We start from the raw sequence: 22,839 nt of genomic DNA, 5'->3' as shown, positions 1-22,839 counted from the left end.
GCGTCGCAGGATGTCTATTCGCGCATTTGCATTGACTTAACATGTAAATCACTCGCGCTTGACGCGCGTTCCGCGTCTGGTGTGAACGCAGCATCAGGCACACACAATATAAAGAAGACTGAGATTCAGTTACCTGATATAATGGCTGAAAATACCGTTGAATCAATATATACCGATTACAAACATCCAGACACCGTCCACTTTACTAGAAGCAACGTTTAGATCGATATGTAAGTGAGTGTTACTCACTTTCAGTAAAAAAATAAGCACAAATGAACAGAGATGTATAAAGTACTAGAGACCCAAGCTGCATCCTAAATGGCACATGTACTTATGCACTTACACATTCAACAAGATAGTATATAATTATATATACAGGCCCGGATTGGCTAATCTGGAGAACCGGGAGAATTCCCGGTGGGCCGGTCCGTTTTTTGGCCGCGAGGGCCGGTGCTCCTAGCTGCTTGCACTCTCAGCAGTTGCACTTTTTTTATTTATTTGTTTATTTGACCATAACCTTGCTCTTTTTAATCGTTATTTTGCCGCAGCTCCGCTCTTTTTATTTATTTTATCGCAACCGCGTGAGCTAAATGCAGCCCGCAGGTTATTGATGATTATCATTAACCTGCGGGCTGCACCCCATTCCACCCCAAACAGCGGCACCTTAGTGAATATTAATTAAAATTAATGAATATTACACCTGCTCAATAAAAATCAGATGATTTACTACATTAATAAATCTTAACTTTTAATGTTAACATAACTTGATCAGAAATCTAAAATGGGGAGAAAAAAAAAAGAGTAGACATCAATAGGAGCAGATAACATTGCAATGCTCAACAGTGCCATCGTGGTCTAGTGATTAGCACGTTACGCATTGACGCAGCCGACCCGAGTTCCAACCTCACCATAGTAAAATATGTGTTTTTTCAGTGTTAAGACATAAAATACTGTTTGGGTTACTTATGTAGGAATACATTTTTTGTGTGTGTGTGTGTGTGTGTGTGTGTGTGTGTGTGTGTGACGAATGTTACAAAGGACTGGATATCTATAAAGATTTAATGTTCTCAAATTTATGAAAAACATTTGAAGTTCTAAAGCAGCTGTGTCCTTGAAAAAGACGTGTTAGTGTCATTTGAAACTGAATTGGAAATGACGTTATTTTAATATTGTCAGTCGTCGACTGACGTGGGCCGGTCTAAGGCTTGAAACCCCAGAGCTAAAAAAAGAGTCCCACTCCGGCCCTGTATATATATATATATATATATATATATATATATATATATATATATATATGTGTAGTGTCGTCCCAAATGGCACACTAATGTATTTTTACTAAGCGGAAATTCAAACCGTTTCCCTGATGATGTTTGACGGTCACCAAATCAGTGAAATAAACGACCAAATAATCAAATAAAACCTGCCGTGAGTAGATCCGCATTCAACATCGGGAGGCGCTGTGATCATTTTCGTAGGAAAATTAATTTTGCTTTCTGAATCCAAAATAAATAAAGTTATCCAACATGTGCGACCGATAGCTCCGCCCCTTCTGCTACGTGAGCAAACCTGCGGTCGTTGAGTGCATGAAGGGTCCATCATTACCATCATCATTATTATCATTTTAATAATAAATTATATTTAAATTTGTCCTAAAGCCTTCTTCTATCGGTTATTTTCTTAATTTATGATGGCATACTGCCAAAAATGGGACAAATGAGCTCATATATGAGCCAAATTCTGGACTTTGTCTGTAGGGGAGTGGGTCTTTCGAACCAACAAAACAACCCCTGTATATGGGCCTGATATTCAATATGTCACTTGCATTCCTTTTGTAACTGTGAAAATTGTTCTTCTACTTATAGTGTTGTTCTGGGTGGTTCATTCTGCTGTGGCGACCCCTAATAAATTACCCAGCAGGCACACAAGATCGTTAATATTATGCTAGATTTAGTTCATCATGTCAGGTGATTAAAATTCACTGTAGCCAGCGTCTACGGACAAAGATACTTTGATGTCCAAAAGCAATATTTGGTTGATTTTAGGGTGTGTTGGAAAGTGACCAAAACCCAACATCTGATAGATGTCAAAGTGGTAACGTCCACACAACTTCAAGGTGTACCATGATTAGACATTAATATTTGGTTGATTTTATGTTGTACATTGGACCAAACAAAATCCAACGTCCCCATGACGTTGTGGTATGTTGAAGTACGTTGGGGGACAATGTCAATATGACGTCATGTTGATGTCCTGTGCCTGAAGGGTAGGGCCTAAGCCGAAGGAGAATGGATGAATGAATGAATGAATGAATGAATGAATGAATGAATGAATGAATGAATGAATGAATGGACGAACGAACGAACGAACGAACGAACGAACGAACGAACGAACGAATGAACGAATGAATGAATGAATGAATTGTGTCTTTCAAAATGTGTCTTTTTTGCCTGATGGACAATAAAATGGGAATAAAACAGGTGCCAACTTTTTCAGTTTCAGTCTTCAGTTTAGTCTAAAAGCCAGAATTCAGAGATCTTTTATCCAATCTTTCATCCAATATTGCATCACTGTTTACCTATTTTCACTTGGAAATTCACTTAAAACTTTCATTTATTTAAACCCAGTTCAAAGATTAGTTAGCAGAGAGCTTTACTACAACTACTACTACTACTACTTCTAGTACTACTACTGCTACTTCTAATAATAGATTCAAGAATATTCATTTGTACATTAATAAAATAAATGTATTTTATGCATGCACATGTGTCAGTGATTTCGATCTGTGGTATATTATTAAGCTAAATGTCAAGCGGGAGTGTGATTTAGAGGCACAGACAGATGTTTAATTAAAGACGCCAAAAATGAGTCATCCTGCTCAACTGCCACTGACCAGAAAACAGAGAACATGTGCGTCACGGAGACATTAAGAGAGAAAGAGAGAGAGAGAGAGAGAGAGAGAGAGAGAGAGACTGTCATTATGCAAGGAAACAAATTACAACATGTGTGAATGTGGGAAAAAACAGCAATGTACAGGAACAAACAAAGCACACAAATTAAATAAAGATGAATAAAAATAAAAACAAAGACGTAAAAAGAGGAAATGCTAGTGAGATAAGTGACTACTGTTTCATTTAATGTGAAAGTTATGAAATAAATTAAAGATGTTATATTCTGTAATTTGAATATTAGTCTATATACACTTTAGTCATATATATGAGTCATTTTTTTATATTTCCCAAACAATGTTTTAAAGAGCAAGGAAATTTTCACAGTATGTGTGATAATATTTTTTTCTGCTGGATAAAGTCTTATTTGTCTTATTTCAGCTAGAATAAAATCTGTTTTTAATTAAAAAACAAAAATTTAAAATTTAAGGTCAAAATTATTAGCCCCCTTAAGCTATTTTTTCAACCCACATTAATAAAGAGACTAAGCCGAAAAGAAAATTATAGTTATATACTGTTGAAGTTAATTATTGAATTAAGTGAATTATTAGCCGCCCTGAATTTTTAGCCCCGTTAATTTTTTTCCCAATTTCTGTTTAACGAAGAGATAAAATTTTTTCAACACATTTCTAAACATAATAGTTTTAATAACTCACTTTTTATCTTTGCCATGATGACAGTAAATAATATTGTAGTAGATATTTTTCAAGACACTTCTATACAGCTTAAAGTGACATTTAAAGGCTTAACTAGGTTAATTAGGTTAACTAGGCAGGTTAGGGTAATTAGGAAAGTTATTCTATAACGATGGTTTGTTCTGTAGACTATTGAAAACAAATATGGCTTAAAGGGGCTAATAATTTTGACCTTAAAATGGTGTTTAAAAAATTAAAAACTGCTTTTATTCTAGCCGAAATAAAACAAATAAGACTTTCTCCAGAAGAAAAAAATATTATCAGACATGCTGTGAAAAATTCCGTGCTCTGTTGAACATTATTTGAGAAATACATATAAAAAAAAATAATAATAATTCAAAGGGGGGCTAATAATTCTGACTTCAACTGTATACTATAAAACCCAACAGTCAATTTTATCAAATGTATAAAGTTATATATAGTTAAAATGTAGTTAGCTCAAAATTTACTGAAAGTTAATTCTACTCATTTAAAAAGATTTAAAAAGCAAAAAATACCTAAAAAGCATTAAATACCTCATCACCAACTTAAATGAAGTAAGTTCACAGTACTCAACTGGATTAGTTTAACTCAAATGGTTTGTAGCAATGGGTTTCCTTAAAGGGTTTGAGTTGCCTTAACTTATTGAGTTTTACAGTACTCAGTTGATTTCTCTCAGAGAGAGTTCTCTTCATGTGTTGGGTTTTACTGTGCTCAAATTGCTTCAACTCAAATAGATTAAATTCACAGTACTCATTAGGATTAGGATTTGAACTTAAATAGTTTGTTGCAATCGGTTTCCCCAAATGCTTTGAGTTACCTTAACTTTTTGGAGTTTGCGGTGTACATATTGAGCAACAGGTATTTATTATATGTAAATTGCACACAGATATACATAAAAAAGTCACAAAGTACTTTGCATTTTCTTTTTTATATAAATGATAGATAAATCAATATGAAATAATTAATACATTTAATAGAGTTTTATATCTATTGTGATTAGTTGACAATTAAGAATTCTTGGGGAGCAAAAATGTAGTTTTATTTTAATCAGGAACTGTTTTACAAATTCCACAAATCATAAGAAACTGCAAGTAACACATTGGATTAAACTTTAAACTTTAAACTGGAAATAACTACACAATATTGGTTTTAATGTACAACTTAAGAAATTTATAAGGACTAAAAACACAATTTTTAAAGCAGCAGAACATGATGATTTTTTGTTTTCTACAGAAATGTACAATAAAAAAATTTATAAATATAAAAATAATATAAAAATATTTTTATGCAAATGCTAATTTCAAACCTATAATAATAATAATAATAATAATAATAATAAAACTAATAATAATAATAATAAAAAATATTAAATAATAATAATAATAATAAAAATAATAATAAAAAATAATATTAATAAACAGTTTTGGTTCTGTTTTATTTTATATTCTAAAATTAAATCACAAAACAATCATTTTATTTTGTTAATAACCATGTAAAGGTACAATTCACAATAGTCAAAATCAAAATGACTTGATTATTTACTCTCCTTCATCTAGTTTTCTTGTTACTGAACACAAAATATATTTTTTGAAAAATGCTGGTTGCTCGCACCAAATGACTTTGAATAAAACACTATGGAAGTCAGTATGTGCCAACAAGCAGCATTATTGAAACTAATTGGTAACACTTTATTTTGATGGTCCCTATTGTACATTTTGTTGACTAAAAGTTGCAGTGCAACTACATGCCAATTACTTCTCATTAGAGTATTAGTAGACTGTCTACTTAATATCTGTTGATACTGCTCCATCACCAGACATTTAACTGACTATAAGAAACTTTGCAAGTACATGTCAACTTACACCCACCCCAACCTGTCTACTTATGATCTAATGAGAATTAGTTGGCATGTAGATGCAATGTAACCTAAATTCAACAAAATGTGTTAAAATAAATTGATACCAATATGTTATTTTGTGTTCAACAGAAGTTTTCAAAGTTTAGAACATGTGAAGGGAGATTAAATGAAGACAGAATTTTTTTTTTGTTGGTGAAATATAATAATTACATAAAAAAATGCATTCAAGCCACTAAATAAATCTAAAAATGAACTGTCAATCTACAATTCAAAACTTACAACTGCACTTATTTCACTCACAAACTGAAATTATTCCAAGCAGACCTCTCCTAATGAGCATTCACGACATTCCTGCCAGAAAACACGCAGCAGGATGCCTGAGCAGATGTTGCCTAATACTCATCAGCCCCACACACGCATCCACACATACACAGGCCTACCTCTCAAGAGAGAGGGTCTCCTACCAGCTGCTGTTTCTGCCTGTTGCTTGTTCTACATTTGGGTTCAGAGTGGCTTAATCTCTTAAAGTCAGCATTGGGTAACCTTATGCTGGAGAGAAACTAGAGATGACACTACGCAAACAGCTACGCACACACATGCAGACACACAAACACAAACTCACAGAGGCATTCGTTTGCACATAAATAAACACACACACTTGCGCAAAGAAACACACCCATACTGTACACACGATCACAAATGCAAGACACGGACGCATTTGTCATCACAAACCACACAATCAGATTTTTAGGATGAAGAGATCCACAAAGCAGTGCTGTAACCAATCTCTTCTCAACGTCTCACCTTTTCACCTTAAGCATGAAGAGACGTCTGAGCGCCATGTAAAACAGCTGTTAACTGTCATGCGATAGATTTTATGCTCATCACGACTTGTTAGACACGCCTGACCGGTTACATATTGGCTCTGACCAGTCAACTGGTGCTTTACCTCATGCAGCATCAATATCCAGGAGAGCGCTCCATTACATACCACATCAATCTACAGTCTGCTTATTTACAGATCAGTCTAGCTCGATGGCTAGACATCCGTCCTCCACACTCACAGATCAACTCCATCATCTGCAGACAGCTGATGGTCAGTGACAGGGAAAAACTGTCTGACCATTTTTTATTATCGGGTCATAAGAGTTTATAGCCTGCTATAGCTTACAGCAATTTTTATTCGGTTGTGCAGATGATGAATGTGTTATTGGCTTAATTGATGATATAAGGTAAACTGCTAAATTATTAGCCCACTTGTGAAGTTTACATTTGTGCACATCCCTAGCGAGATAGCATACTAATGTGGGCAACTTTAGGCAGTTATGCGGCACTGGTGGTATTCCTTCAGCTCAGACAAAATTAATGTGAGCCTGAAGTGGCCCACCTGTACAATGGCAAAGGGGGGCCAAAGATTCAACTTCATATGTGGGCCATTTAAGGGAAAGATTTGGCACTTATGGCAAAATGTAATCTGAATGTGAGCCTAATAATGAGAAAGAAACAAATCTTCTACCACAGCTATGCTGATAACACTCAGATCTACCTAGCCTTACTGCCTAATGACTACAGCCCCATTGACACCCTCTGCCAATGCATTGATGAAATGAGCAATTGGATGTGCCAAAATTTTCTTCAGTTAAACAAAGAGAAAACTGAAGTCATTGCGTTTGGGAACAGAGATGAGGTTCTCAAGGAGAATGCGTACCTTGGCACTAAAGGTCAAACAGCCAAAAATAAGGTCAAGAATCTTGATGTGACTCTGGAGTCAGATCTGAGTTTTAATAGTCATGTCAAAGCAGTTAGTAAATCAGCATACTATCATCTCAAAAACATAGCAAGAATCAGATGCTTTGTTTCCAGTGAAGACATAGAGAAACTTGTTCATGCTTTTATCAGCAGCAGGGTGGATTACTGTAACGGACTCCTCACTGGTCTTCCCAAAAAGGCAGTCAGACAGTTGCAGCTCATCCAGAACGCTGCAGCCAGAATTCTGACCAGAACCAGGAAATCAGAGCACATCACACCTATTTTGCACTGTTATTGATCTGCAGTTATAATCAACTCATGTTGACAGAGAAGTTAGTACTAAACATTTGTACAGAAGTATTTATGAGTACAAAGCATCGTACAGCTTTACTGTAGACATTTTCTTAAGCGAAAAGGCTGTCGACTGAAACTTTCTGTCATACACCACGCCCACCAAAAGGGTACCTTTGGTAGTGGAAATGCAAGCCTGATAAAGGTGACCCGTACAGACCCGAAACATACCGTACTGTACCAGTCAGTGGAAACGAGCCAGGGCCGGAGTGGGACTCCTTTTTAGCCCTGGAGTTTCAAGCATTAGACCGGCCCACCTCAGTTCACAACTGACTATATTAAAATAATATTTCCAATTCAGTTTCTAATTACACTATCACGTCTTTTTCAAGAAAACAGCTGCTTTAGAACTTTAAATGTTCAACAACCTTAAAGTTTTATATGTCTTAACAATAAAAATTAAAAAGAATGAAAAAAAAAATTACTCAGGTGAGGATCGAACACGTCGAAACGTAGTGTGCTGACCACTGGACCACAAAGGCGCTGTTACACTTGTGTGGCCGGAATGATACTTGCATCATCATTACCCTGCAGGCTGCATTTTGCTCATGGGGCTGCGAGACAATATATACGAAGAGCGGAGCTGCAGCAAAATAATGAATAAAAAGAGTGAGGATATGGTCAAATAAATAAATAAATGAAAAAAGTGCGACTGCTAAGAGTGCAACAGCTAGAAACACCGGCCCTCGTTGCCAAAAAACGGACCAGCCAACCGGGAACCGATTAGCCAATCCGGGCCTGAAACGAGCCAATACATTGAATGAATTCATTAGCATTTAAAGCCACAGGCTACAAAACAGCTACTCAAACACCAACATTGGTATATTCTGAAGGTTATAATAAATTGTCTGCTGGCTATTTTGAGCTGAAACTTTACAGACATATTCTGGAGATGCCAAAGTCCTATCTTACATTTTGTAAAAGGAGTAAAATATGTGCCTTTTAAAAATTTGGGTAAAAAACACAAGGTAAATGAAACCCAGATAGTGTTGGAAAAATGTAGAACATGCATGAACTTTGTATGTTTAACAATGATTTCCACACTTGAGTTGTCAGGGTGAGAAACGAATCTAAACATTTTAATGTCTGGCTTACAAAATGATAAAAAAGGAGGCGTTTTCCATTTTTCTGACAAGATATTCAGCTTTTAAAACATGAATTTAATGTCTTGGGGAATGCTACTATATTTTGCAGACATTACTAAACTTAAGTAGGGCAAACAAAATATGCTTGGTGCTTACCCACCTCAGTTCACGACTGACTATATTAAAATAAGGTCATTTCAAATTCAGTTTCTAATTACACTATCACGTCTTTTTCAAGAAAACAGCTGCTTCAGAACTTCAAATGTTCAACAACCTTAAAGTTTTATATGTCTTAACAATAAAAATTCAAAAGAATGAAAAAAAAAATTACTCAGGTGAGGATCGAACACGTCGAAACGTAGTGTGCTGACCACTGGACCACAAAGGCGCTGTTACACTTGTGTGGCCGGAATGATACTTGCATCATCATTACCCTGCAGGCTGCATTTTGCTCATGGGGCTGCGAGACAATAAATAAGAAGAGCGGAGCTGCAGCAAAATAATGAATAAAAAGAGTGAGGATATGGTCAAATAAATAAATAAATGAAAAAACGTGTGACTGCTAAGAGTGCAACAGCTAGAAACACCGGCCCTCGTTGCCAAAAAACGGACCAGCCAACCGGGAACTCCCCCAGTCCTCCCGATTAGCCAATCCGGGCCTGAAACGAGCCAATACATTGAATGAATTCATTAGCATGTAAAGCCACAGGCTACAAAACAGCTACTCAAACACCAACATTGGTATATTCTGGTGGTTATAATAAATTGTCTGCTGGCTATTTTGAGCTGAAACTTTACAGACATATTCTGGAGATGCCAAAGTCCTATCTTACATTTTGTAAAAGGAGTAAAATATGTGCCTTTTAAAAATTTGGGTAAAAAACACAAGGTAAATGAAACCCAGATAGTGTTGAAAAATGTAGAACATGCATGAACTTTGTATGTTTAACAATGATTTCCACACTTGAGTTGCCAGGGTGAGAAACTAATCTAAACATTTTAATGTCTGGCTTACAAAATGATAAAAAAAAGGAGGCGTTTTCCATTTTTCTGACAAGATATTCAGCTTTTAAAACATGAATTTAATGTCTTTGGGAACGCTACTATATTTTGCAGACATTACTAAACCTAAGTAGGGCAAACAAAATATGCTTGGTGCTTACCCACCAAGCATATTTTGCTTGGCAACCCCTGATCCACAGCAGGTGATTTCGGGCTGGCTCAGGAATTGGGATGTTTCTATTAAGAGGATTACTGTGGCTGCGGCAGATCAGTGATATAAGCTGAGGATCACCTCGCTCAACTGAACATTAGCGCAACACGCCGGCAGGCTCAATTATTATGGGCACAACTCCAAAACATCAATCTATCATTAGGATCCAAATGTTTCCTCAAAATAGATAACCTGTGACTGCCTGAAAAGAACAACTAATAGTAGCATGTTTGTAATGTATGTTTCTGAAGATAGAAGCAGCTATAGGGCACATTTTAATAGGAAGTGTCCCCCAGTGACCAGAGAGGACTGAAGGACAAGCCCACGTCAGCACATTATATGTCAGTTTATATGAAAATAATCCTAAAGCACTCTTTAACCCTCTTTTACTGGAACTGAGCAGCGACAAAATGTGATTCCCTCATGCTTCAAATTAGACAGAGAGTCCATGGTCTTCATTAATGTGAAAGCTGAAAGTTGTAAGACTTTGATGATTGTTTATTAATTGATATTAATTACAACAAAAGCAAATGACTGCAAAAATCTTGAATTGCACAGGCCATGGATGAATAGAAGAACTCAATTTAGGTATTATATAATACAGACATAAGAAAGATATGCACAAGAAACTGATAGACAGACAACCCAGATAGCAAACGAAGGTGGGCCACTTTAGGCAGTTATGCGGCACTGGTGGTATTCCTTTGGCCCAGACGAAATGAATGTGAGCCTGAAGTGGCCCACGTGTACAATGGCAAAAGGGGGCCAAAGATTTAAATTCATATATGGACCATCTAAGGTAAAGATTTGGCAGTAATCTGAATGTGAGTCCAATGTGGCCCATGTGGAAAATGATAAATTTGGCCCAAATGATGGAGGACAATTGTGGGCCACAGTTGGCAAAATAATGGCATTGTCATTTAAGGGTAATCTGGGTCTAAAACTAAAGTGGCTCACATGTGTAGGTGCAAATGTGGCCCAGTTATCTTAAAACATATGTGGGCCACTTTTGGCAAATATTTGGCACAGGTAGTTCTGGCTATTGTAACTGAAGTTTCTTTTCAAAACTATTTCTAAATTCAGTTCTAATTTCCAGCAAACGAATAAATGAACAGTAATAACGAAGTGTGCTCAAAAACCTGAGATATATCCTAATACACGTTATGCCCCATATGGTCTAAAATGAAGATGAAGAAGGCATGAAAGTATGGTTTTTATATTTATGTAGGCTAGAAAATAATATGTTTTGTAATATTTTAATCCTTTATATTTATATGTTATATATATTTTTATTATATCCAATATATATCATCAATATTTAAATTATTTTTCATATGTAAAGATATTTGCGTATTGCTCTACATCTTGTGTGTATTAAGCAGTGTGTAAGCAAGACGCACAACTAACGCGCTCTGCGCAGGACAATAGACCAGCTTTGTTCTGGTCTATTGAAAAATCTGTTATAGTTTCTCAAAATAGCAACGCGCCAGCAATACACCTCAACACACCTCCCTTTTTAGACCAGAACGCCAATGGGCGCACATATGAGCGCAAATGCATTTGCTATTTAAACAGAGTGGCCCAAAACTTCAAAACGACTCTTGCACCAAGCTGAAACTAGCAAACAACTATTGCGTCACGCCTTGAGCCACACTGCGCCAGGTGTATAATAGGGCCCTTAGACTGAAAAAATAATGACTTCATTATTGTCAATTAGTATTAATTATATTTGGATAAAGAACAAAAATGGGTCCCACGAACCTGAACACCACAGGGGTTAGGATTTTATAGATATCAAGACTAGAAACAGAAACTAAGAAACACCTTTTTTGCAGTTATTCGTTCTGCTTTTCTTGACTTTGTTGTGCTCTGGGCTACAAAAATCAGTCCCTGGTGCCTTGTCATTTGACTCTGTCGCACAGCTGTGATTGACAGAGCTTAGAGCCGCGTGAGCGTCTGGTGTCTGTGAGCCCCGCGAGTGCTGGTGGAATCTCGACGGCAGCTGTTTTGGCCCGATTTAGTCACTGAATCACATCTGCAAACAAGCCCAACAAACCATTAGATAAGAGCTGAGCACACAGATGTCACTTCTCTACCACTTCAAGCTGTGTGAGCAAGGTCCTATGGACAAGGTCAGAAAATTACCAGAGTGTTGTTAAATCTATTGTACTGTAGTCATTTATTATATATTTTATAACAAATTATGTTCATTTCATTTTCAATTTTTAGTCTTGTTACCTTGTACATCATAATGAAGGGTTTTACTGAAAAAAATAATTATAAGGGAGGGCAAATTGGCACTACCAGCTGGCACAGCTTTAAAAACTAAATGTTTGCATGCCAACATGAGCTCAATCTTTTACCGAAACTGTACAAAATCATAGAGTCATATAACTGAACACTTCTATGATCAATAAGTTATTACAACCTATATTTTTATGTTAATTCAGTTCAGTTCATCTTTATTTCTATAGCATATATTACATTGTAGATTGTGTTAAAGCAACTTAACATAGTCAAAGAAAAAAAGAACATTATAAGACTAAGTTAATCATGTTTCTAGCCTATTTTTTAAAATGTTTAAGTAGAATGTTTAAGTCAGTTTACTGTAAGTTTAAATTACTCAAAGATAATTTAATTTTACTTCAGAAAAATAAAACAGCTAGTAATCTTTTTTTTTTTTTTAGATCAACTTGCCTTTCTAAATAAAGTATTCTAAATTATATTGTTGTGCCTTTATTGGGTGCTTCAAAACTTTTTTTTTTTTGTTTACTTTTGCTTGCACTTTTTAAAAGCATCCTTTGTTATAATCAACATTTAGCTTTAATATCTTGTATTTAATATCTTGTATTAAATGTACATTATTATATACATTTCAATTTAATCATTGATTTAAAATTGTTTGTCCTTTTATTATTTATATATTATTTTATTATTATTTGTTGATTAACAAACTAAAGTACATGTAAAGAACTCAATTATGAATTTTGAACTATAATGTGTTTTTGTAACATTTATTATATTAATAATATTTTTTTAAAAATACAAGAAAAAAAAAACGGTCCAGCAAATTGAGATTACAAATATATTAAAAACGAATGAAAAGTTAAATATAATGTAGGTAAATTTCCCAGCAATAAAAACAAAACAAATATGTTAATTTAAGTGTAAGCAGCATGCAATTAACTGTGTATTCTATCGTTTGTCAAAACCAAAACCTTAAATGAAATCCTTTTGAATACCACACAAATGATATCAAGTTATCTTTAAAAATTTAGGAGCATTTTGTCTAGAAACTATTAACTTAAGCTCCCATATATTTGACTGTCTCCAACTTCTGAATCTGAGCTACATATGTGTGTTACATTTGTGTTACTGTGTGTGTTATTTTTTGTAATTTCAGTAATAAAAAAAAAATGTTGTGTCCATCCCTACATTCGGTACAACTCTGTTACTTTTGAGAAGCCATATAAAGGCATACCAGTCTTTAAAGCACGGATAGGAAAAGGTGACTTGCTCCTAGTGATGTCTCTTTCTCTCTGGACTCTGTAAGGCATGACATTCTTCTTCTCTCATTAATTTGTCTAAAATGTTTAGGATAAACCAATAATTGTTTGTCAACTGTTAATGTGTAACTTTTTGAAAACTATAACATGATGAAACAAATTCAAATATATAATGCTTACAGCCTTTTCACTCTTGTGTATTACTCCGCCTACATTAAATGTCACTTCAAGCTGTATAGAAGTGTCTTGAAAAATATCAAATAAAATATTATTTACAGTCATCATGGCAAAAATAAAATAAATTAGTTGTTAGAAATGAGTTATTAAAACTATTATGGTTAGAAATGTGTTTAAAAAAAATCTTCTCTTCGTTAAACAGAAATCCAGGAAAAAATAGACGGGGGTAATAATTTAGGGGACTAATAATTCTGACTTCAACTGTATATCAGGAATGTATGCATTTTGTGTTGGCCACTCTTTGTATAACCCTGAGTTACTTTTCCGTAGACGATCTGTTTCTAAAGAGTGTCTTGTTTTCTTTACTGCAGACTAGTTCAGTTAAAAGAAAGAAAGAAGAAATGCCCGCATGTGTTTAGTGTTTTTCCTTATCGCAAACACAACAGTACTGTGCGATTGAGTTGCTTTGGCAATTTCGGGGTTATTTATTGTGATCTCCCGATTGCATCAGAGAAATACTGGTAAATCTCTGTAGACAGATTTCATGCTGCTCAGCCTTATAATCCTAAAATGTCAGTAAAATCACCTGTTTTGTTATCACTTTAGATATTACTCAAGGTAATCATATATGTTAAGGGTTCAAAAACTATTTAAAAACAAAGAACAATATGTACCAGAAGCAAACATTCCTTATTATATTTAAACATTCTTGCATTGTTTTTAGTATCCACTAAGAACACATTAAAAAGCATAGCAAATTAAATTAAATTTACTAAAGTGATGTAATATACACAGATACAAAGATTAAATGTAATTCCAATTTACAATGGTAAAGACAACAGAAGTTACAACTGCCATTGCAAACTATGTTGGGACGATATAAAATATCACGTTATTTGGATAAAGTGACCTGTGAAGGTCACAAAATCATTAGCTAAGGCGTTTGCAGGGCCATCCTTCCAAAACATCCACTAAAAATATCCTGCCCCTGCTGCGCACCCATCTGTGCTCTGCTTAACAAGGGCATTAGAGTCTCTGCTGGTCACAGCAGCTCGACAACGCCTACGACTGACCCAAACGTAAACTCTTCACTTAGAGCAGGAGCCAACAACATCCTCCCTTTATCATGCCAAACATTACAAATTTGGGCGATAAGTATTGGGCAGCATGGTGGCGCAGTGGGTAGCACAACGCCTCACAGCAAGAAGGTCGCTGAATTCGAGCCTCAGCTGGGGCAATTGGCATTTTTGTGTTCTTCCCGTGTTGGTGTTGGTTTCCTCCGAGGGCTTCAAAGATGAAGTCCAAAGATGTGGAACAGGTGAAGTGGGTAAGCTAAATTGGTCGTAGTGTTTCCCAGTGCTGGGTTGCAGCTGGAAGGGCATCCGCTGTGTAAAATATATGCTGGATAAGTTGGTGGTTGATTCCGCTGTAGCGACCCCTGATTGATAAAGGGACTAAGCAAAAAAGAAAATGAATGCAGTATTTCCTTTAGCTGTGGCGGCAGGCCTTTTTTTTTACACATATCTACATGTGGCGTTTTTTCAATGACAAATGTCGTGAACACATTATTAGAAGTCGAGATCGCATTTATGTAATAGCCTACAGCATGCGGATCTTTTTGCTTGCGCGCCGATTTCCTCTGCTCGTGCACAAAACTTCTTGCACACCCCTCAAATATAAACCGCTTCAAGAGTGCGCAGATCTTATGCGCTCTCGAATAAATGCTGCTGATTTAGTGGGTTTATGTAACGAGTATATCTCCAGCATTTATTACATTTGCTAGGAATATTTATGAAGGTCTCCCTAATAAACCTACAGAGCAATATTAATGCGTCCTGAAGTAAAGTGAAATGGCTATATGTCGTGTTTGCTGGCCTCACGCACCTGTCAGTTAGCTAGTCGGTCAGCACTTAATCTTAAAGGGTCACGAAACACCAAAACACATGTTTTGAGCTGTTGACAGTCGTATATGTGTCCCACACTGCTTAAAACACTTTTAGGACACCTATATTTCACTAAAAAGTGTAAATTGGTTGTTTTTGCTTTATTTCAAGTAAATTCGTACTTCCGGTTTGAAACGAATTTTTGAAGCTGCGTCACGACCATGACATAATAGCGTGTATTCTAGCATGTAGACTGGGCGTCTGTACCAGAGTGAGTCTTATTACGTCTTACAGTGTGATGCATTAATGCATGAGTAAAGCTTGGTTCAAACCAATCAGCGCGCTCTATTGTGCAACTTCATTAATATTTATTACTTTCACCGTGTTTACACGACATAGACGGCACTTTGTGTTGGCAAAACAAGCGTGAAGTGTTGCTTTTATTGTTTGCTGCAGTTAAGTTTTGTTTTCATTTTCTCTCTGTGAGAGCTCAGACTCGTGTGGATTAACAGTGTACGCGACGCTTGACAACAATAACTTACGTGTCTAAGGAGGATTATTGTTTACCTGAGAGCTGTTCTCATCTGCAAACGCTGAGATCTGGATTCGCTTGTAGTATTCTCTTCATAAAGACGCGGCTCTAGTTGCTGTGGATTGTCCTGTCTGTACAGATTTGGTAAGTGAGCGTCCAGCGCTCTTTGTTTATTCAGTTTGTTCGTATCGAACTAAGTTAACTATAGCACCGAGTACAAACATGTTAGCACCACAACCAAACTTTAACCTCGTGTAGGATTTTCACCGCATTTAGTGACCGGAATAACACACACGGCTTTCTGACGCTACCTGCCTTGTGCATCTAAGTTTCCGGGAAATGCGGAGGTTTTTTTTCTCTTATTCGCCGTGCGGTATCAAACATTGCATGAAAAATACACGCTTAGAGCAGCTCCTCGAATTAAATATCTCGTTTGTCGCTAGGGGCATGAATGAATTCCCTGAATGAAAGAGCCAAACTGCAGTTAAAGTCCAACATTTAATAATTTGGCAAATAATTCGACTACAGATGTCCATGTAGGTTAAACACCATCACTTCCTCCTGTGTGTTTATTTTGACTCTGAAACTCGCGCGTGCCCAAATAGACACTCCCACACCCTCCCACTTTAGTTCCTCCGACACTCCCCCCTAAACAGAGCTGGACACGCCCACTTTTCTGACTTTTTCCAAAGTAGAGGTGTGAAAACACCTTGCTGAAACGAGGGGGTTTCATGGCCCTTTAAAGGGTATAACAAATGACGCACAGCACTACTACGGTTACAAAAAAGATTGCACTGTTATAATTCACTTACCCTTTAATACGTTTTGGTGCGATTATTACCCGCTATTAAAAATAAGATGTTTTAATGTTTTGAATGAGAAGCTGTCATGTAGCCGTGGCGGGATGAATTTTGGCGTGGCGCCCCCCTATGGAAGAATGAACGTAGCGGAAACCATGGAATGAATGGAAATAAGTATTGAATGTGTCGCTATTTTTCTCAGAAAATAGATTTCTAAATGTGTCATTGACTCGAAATTTTTCACGAATGTTGGTAACAACCAAAGACATCCATAGATGCAAAGAAATCGAATCTAATTAGTTAACAAAATAAGTTATGTGCATACAAGGTAAAAGTATTGAACGCATGAGGAATGGGAGGTGTAGAAAGGCAGTGAAAGCCCAGACAACAGTTATACTGAGAGTTTATGCAGTTTTACATTGGTTATGTACTCATAAATCAAAAGTATTAAAAATCATTTTTTATTAAAAGTTTTCTGTGATGGTTGGTTGTAGAGGTAATGTGACAGAATATACAGTTTGTCATTCATTACTTTATGTAAGTGCTGTTATCAAGCATTTTTGCATAATCGCATATTTATTTTACATATTTGTTTCATATTTCATTCTTTAGTGATTTAAGGTCCTAATATTTTGTGTTAATTTAGCTGAAGTGTATTTATAAATGTAAATGTGTTGAAAGGTTTAAATGTATTATTATTTCATATGTTGTACTTTAAGATATTTATTATGAAAACATGTCACTTTGAGGAAATGACTTGTAATTTGAGTGACTTGTTTATGGATCCCCGGATAGACTGACGATGAAGAGACGCATGTCAGTGCTGTATAAAGTTACATGTGTTTAAGAAGCTTAAAGTTGCTGCTGTCATAAGTAAAAAGGACAGTGAAGAAGACTTTATTAATCCAAGGACCCTCTTTTCATGACAAGCGACCAACGAGGTATTTGTTTTGCTTAATAATGTATTAGATAATCGTAGTTTGTATAATTTCTTAAACGTTTGTACTGTGTTCATTTACTAATACAGTTCTCACGATGTCATGGCGACAGGCGCAAAGCACATTATGGACGACCTTAAATAAACGCCCGTTCTGGAGAAACAACCTGTGTCTGTGTTGTTGTGAAGAGAGTTACACTTTATTTTCCTTTGGCATAGTCCCTCTTTTCACCTATGGCCATGAGCTTTGTGTCATGACCGAAAGGACAAGATCTTACAAATGGCCGAAATGAGTTTCCTTCGAAGGGTGGCAGGGCGCACTCTTATGGATAGGGTGAGGATCTCTGATACTCAGGAGGAGCTCGAAGTAGAGCCGCTGCTCCTCCACATCGAGAGAAGTCAGCTGAGGTGGCTTGGGCATCTGTTTCGGATGCCTCCTGGATGCCTACCTTGGGAGGTGTTCCAGGCATGTCCCACCGGGAGGAGGCCTCAGAGAAGACGCAGGACACGCTGGAGGAACTATGTCTCTCAGCTGGCCTGGAAACGCCTCAGGATCCCCCCTGAGTAGCTGGAGGAAGTGTCTGGAGAGAGGGATGTCTGGGGTTCTCTCCTAAGACTGCTGCCACCGCAATCCGGCTCCGGAGAAACAGCAGAATATGAATGAATGAATAGTCCCTTTGTTCATCAGGGGTTGCCACAGCGAAATGAACCGCCAAATAATCCAGCACATGTTTTACACAGCGGATAGCCTTTCAGCCGCAAGCCATCACTGGGAAACACCCACACACACATACACTATGGCAAATTTTGATTATTCACCTATAACACATGTCTATACACTGTGGGGTAAACCGGAGCACCCGGAGGAATCTCACGGCAACACGGGCAGAACATGCAAACTCCACACAGAAATACAAAGTGGCCTAGCCGGTGCTCAAACCTTCTTTCTGTGAGGCTACAGTGCTAACCACTGAGCCACTGCACTGCATACAGCTGGTATAAAAGTATAATTTTGTTTATGGAGATTCTGATATAAGCTATCAAAAAACAATGAGTGTGCATAACAATTACTGTAAAATGTTAAGTTCATTCTTTAATATTTCCCTGTTGTTGTTTTTATTTGCATCATTCACAGTGCCTAATGAGATTGACATATTTTATTTTTATTTTTTTTTATTCATTCATTCTTATTCTTTTCGGCTTAGTGCCTTTATTAATCAGAGGTCACCACAGGGGAATGAACCGCCAAATTATCTAGCATATGTTTTACGCAGCGGATGCCCTTCCAGCTTCAACCCATCACTGGGAGGCACCAATACACTCTCTTTCACACACATACACTATGGACAATTTAAATTATTCAATTCACCTATAGCACATGTCTTTGGACTTGTGAGGGAAACCGGAGCACCTGGAGGAAACCCACGAGGAGAACTCCAGAAATGCCAACTGATCCAGCCGCGGCTCGAATCATCGACCTTCTATCTGTGAGGTGACAGCGCTACCCACTGTGTCACCCCTTTTTAAATAAATTTTTTTTTTCCATATTTTATTATCTTTTTTTCATTTCAGTACTAACCCAAGTGTGTCAGTGAAGTTAGTTTTGAGAAAACTTTTGGGCTAGCCTATATTTGTTCACAGAAGTGAGACCTTGATTGTCAGGGGAGCGCAGGGCACAAAGTAACGCGGGGTTAAATGTAGCACAGAGTTTTAAGGTATTTACTCAGGGTTAACCATGGCATGCTTCCGAGGTTTTCACCACAATGTCCGCAGACGTCTTCCTGCCAATTGAAAAAGTTCAGGAAAATTTGGATGAGAAACACAGGAAAAACCATTTTTGTAGCATAACAGTATTATACTCTATAGTTTTTCATTTAAAAATAATCTGTGAAAGTATGTATAAAATCTAATAATATTATGATTACTATCTTCTTGGCTAAAAGATGACACCATTTTAAAAGTTGTAAGAAACACATAGTGACTGCTAGCCAGTTTTGAGAAAAACATGACACAGCGGGGTTAGTTGTAACAGGTTGTTAGAATTAAGCCACACACTGTTGGACACCAATTAAACTAACACACATATATATATTGTAATGTTGGGATCTTTTTTAAAAAAATGTTTTTAAATAAAAATATATTTTTTAATAGAATATAAATGTTTTATTGCTAATAATGCAAATAAATGCATTGTATAATAATGGATAAATGGATAATAATGCAAAAAGATTCAAATGTGTTCATCCAATAAACAAATAACTAAATAAACACAGCTACTGTGCTTTGTAGAATAAAAAATAAATGAGCCAATTACTGAGGAAATGTAGCTACTATTTAAAGCAAACAGAAATTAAATTAACTGTGTGGAATCTGCCTTTTTAAAGCATGTGTTACAACTAACCCTGTCTGTAACAACTTGCCCCGCAGGTGGGGTAAATAGTAACATTTTTACTCCTGGCACTTTGGGCAATGCTGCACATAAATCATAGATCCGGCAATCATAATTGCATTGCTCATTTGTAGGAGAGACTTGTGTGTTATTGGTAAAAAAAATTGGTTTGTCTAACCCCATTACTTTGTTTATTATTTGATCAAAACCGAAAAGTGCTAACTTGTGCCCCGCTTACTCCCCTATTCAGACACCTAAAACACAAACTAACAAATTAAACATGATTTTGAACAAAGATAGTATTTGTGGTAACGCTGTGGTTTCTACACACGTCAATACAGCAAAAAACACTTCTGACAAACGTTTACATTAATAAAAACTCCATTAAAAAGAAAAAAATATCTTCACACATTTCTCCGACAAACCATTCTCACTTAACTCTTACTTCCAGACAAAGTCTGTCTTGAATGTTAAAGGGTTTGCTCAGGTGTAAATGTCGTCATTACCTGTGTACTGTATGTGATGAGCAGCGACGTGCCCAAAAGCGCGCGCCTGTGCAACAGCTGTCGATGACGCGCAGAGGAGCTCAGAGGCGTGTGAACAGTGCGCGACGTTTCACCAAGACAATATGGAGAAAGTCTTGAATAACGAGGAGCCGGCGTCTCGAGTGGTCACTGGACTCCAAAGCGTTCCAGCTGTTGGTGAAGTGTGTGTACATCTTATCTCCAGGCAGAACATCAGCGTGTGTGAGTTTGATCTGTCAGCGGATCTGATGTGGGCTGGACAAAGCAACTGCTAACAGATGTGCCGCTGTCCAATAACGAAACATTTTAATCCCACGATAATAATGATACTAATAATAATATAACTAAATAAACAAATAAGTAAAATTAAAAAAAAAAAAAATAATAATAATAATAATAATAATAGTAATAGTAATAGTAATAATAATAAATTATTATTATTATTATTATTATTATTATTATTATTATTATTATTGTTGTTGTTGTATTTATTATTATTATTATTATTATTATTATTATTATTATTATTATTATTATTATTATTATATAAATACATACATAAGAATCACAATTCTTAAAGAATAATTTTTGAGATTGCATTTAGTTTAGTACATAATTTACTTTTAAATACTTTACTTTTACGTTTTAAATTAGCCTATTAATATAATCATAATTATGGTATTTAATAATAATAATAATAATAGTTGTTATTATTATTATTATTAGTAGTAGTAGTAGTAGTAGTAGTATTTAAATACATAAATACATGCATGAGAATAACACAATTCTTTAAGAAGTATTTTTTGAGATTGCATTTAGTTTAATACATAATTTACTTTTAAATACAATTACGTTTTATATTATACAAAAGGAGTATATTTTCATTTTTATTATCATCATAATTATTATTATTATATGCAGAATTGTATGACATTACATAAGATATATTGCTTTTGCAGCATTTGTCGCCATAAATGCTGTATACCTTCTTTATTATTTTTAACAATGTATGCAAATTAACATTCTTGTGCGTGACAAGTCGTTATTGTTTTACTTCATTCATAGTAAAGTAGAGGAAGGTGAAACGAATCAAACAAACTCTCAAGGGTGATGATTTACCCTATTCTTGATTTTCATTAGACTCGAGCACTGCTCTGTAACTGTGTAACTCGCGCCTCCCGCCGGACATTGAGAGACATTGCAGTTAAAAACAGGGATGTCATTAATCTGGCGACAAAATCTTGCATTGACGTATTCAGAAATGACCCAGAGCAGCACATAAAGACTGGGCAGCGTATGAATAATGCTTAATGAACTCATGTTAAGATTAAATTTTGGTTTGGAACCGTACTTTACAAAAGAGAATCAATAAGTCTGAAGTGAAAATCCATTTGTAGCTCATAGTCAATTAGAGCAATGGACAGGTGTGTGTGCGTGTAGGTAATTTACTTACCTAGTTTCATTCTAAATAACAAATAAATGTCAATATTTTGTATTATTTCATTTCATATGTTTTAATAGATTTAATATATATATATATATATATATATATATATATATATATATATATATATATATATATATATATATATATATATATATATATATAATTTATAAAAATTACTAGCTTTCTATTATATATATTTCATATTATTATATTATTCAACCTCCAACCTCCTAAAACACCCAGAGTTTTAAACTTCAACAATGAAAATAACATTTTAAAATATTATTCATCTGTTATCTATTAATATATCTTAATTAGGCACCAGTGAAATAGGTTAAATATGTTATAGTTTTTAATGTGAGACTGGTTGCTGGTTTGAGCCTCGGCTGGGTCAGTTGGCATTTCTGTGTGGAGTTTGCATGTTCTCCCTGTGTTGGCATGGGTTTCCTCCAGGTGCTCCGGTTTCCCCCACAGTCCAATGACATGCGCCATAGGTGAATTGGGTAAGCTAAATTGTCTGTAGTGTATGTGTGTGAATGAGTGTTTATAGGTGTTTCCCAGTGATGGGTTGCAGCTGGAAGGGCATCTGCTGCGTAAAACATATGCTGGATAAGTTGGCGGTTCATTCCGCTGTGGCAACCCCTGATTAATAAAATTAATGAATGAATAATATGAGACTATTGTCTATTATCAATATTAATTTTTATTCTGAAGCCACCATATATATATATATATATATATATATATATATATATATATATATATA

The 22,839-nt window shown here is 35.8% G+C and overlaps 1 protein-coding gene across 3 annotated transcripts in view; it reads right to left on the bottom strand.

The window, feature by feature from the left end:
- The window catches only part of kcna10a (potassium voltage-gated channel, shaker-related subfamily, member 10a), a 28,619-nt gene extending 7,755 nt beyond the window's left edge, over positions 1-20,864 (bottom strand). The window contains exon 1 of one of the 3 annotated variants that reach the window (XM_002667273.7): positions 20,609-20,864. The gene's annotated coding sequence lies outside the window, so the exon portion shown is untranslated. Of the gene's footprint in view, positions 1-5,920; positions 5,992-20,608 lie in introns of those variants that run through there. The other 2 variants (XM_073939736.1, XM_073939737.1) reach the window with 2 other exon arrangements.
- Between the last annotated feature and the right edge of the window lie 1,975 nt (positions 20,865-22,839).

Source organism: Danio rerio, chromosome 23, assembly GCF_049306965.1.
Source record: "Danio rerio strain Tuebingen ecotype United States chromosome 23, GRCz12tu, whole genome shotgun sequence".
NCBI classification, from domain to species: Eukaryota; Metazoa; Chordata; class Actinopteri; order Cypriniformes; family Danionidae; genus Danio; species Danio rerio.
The sequence above is the reverse complement of the archived record's forward strand: the minus strand, read 5'-3'. Positions and strand labels throughout refer to the sequence as shown.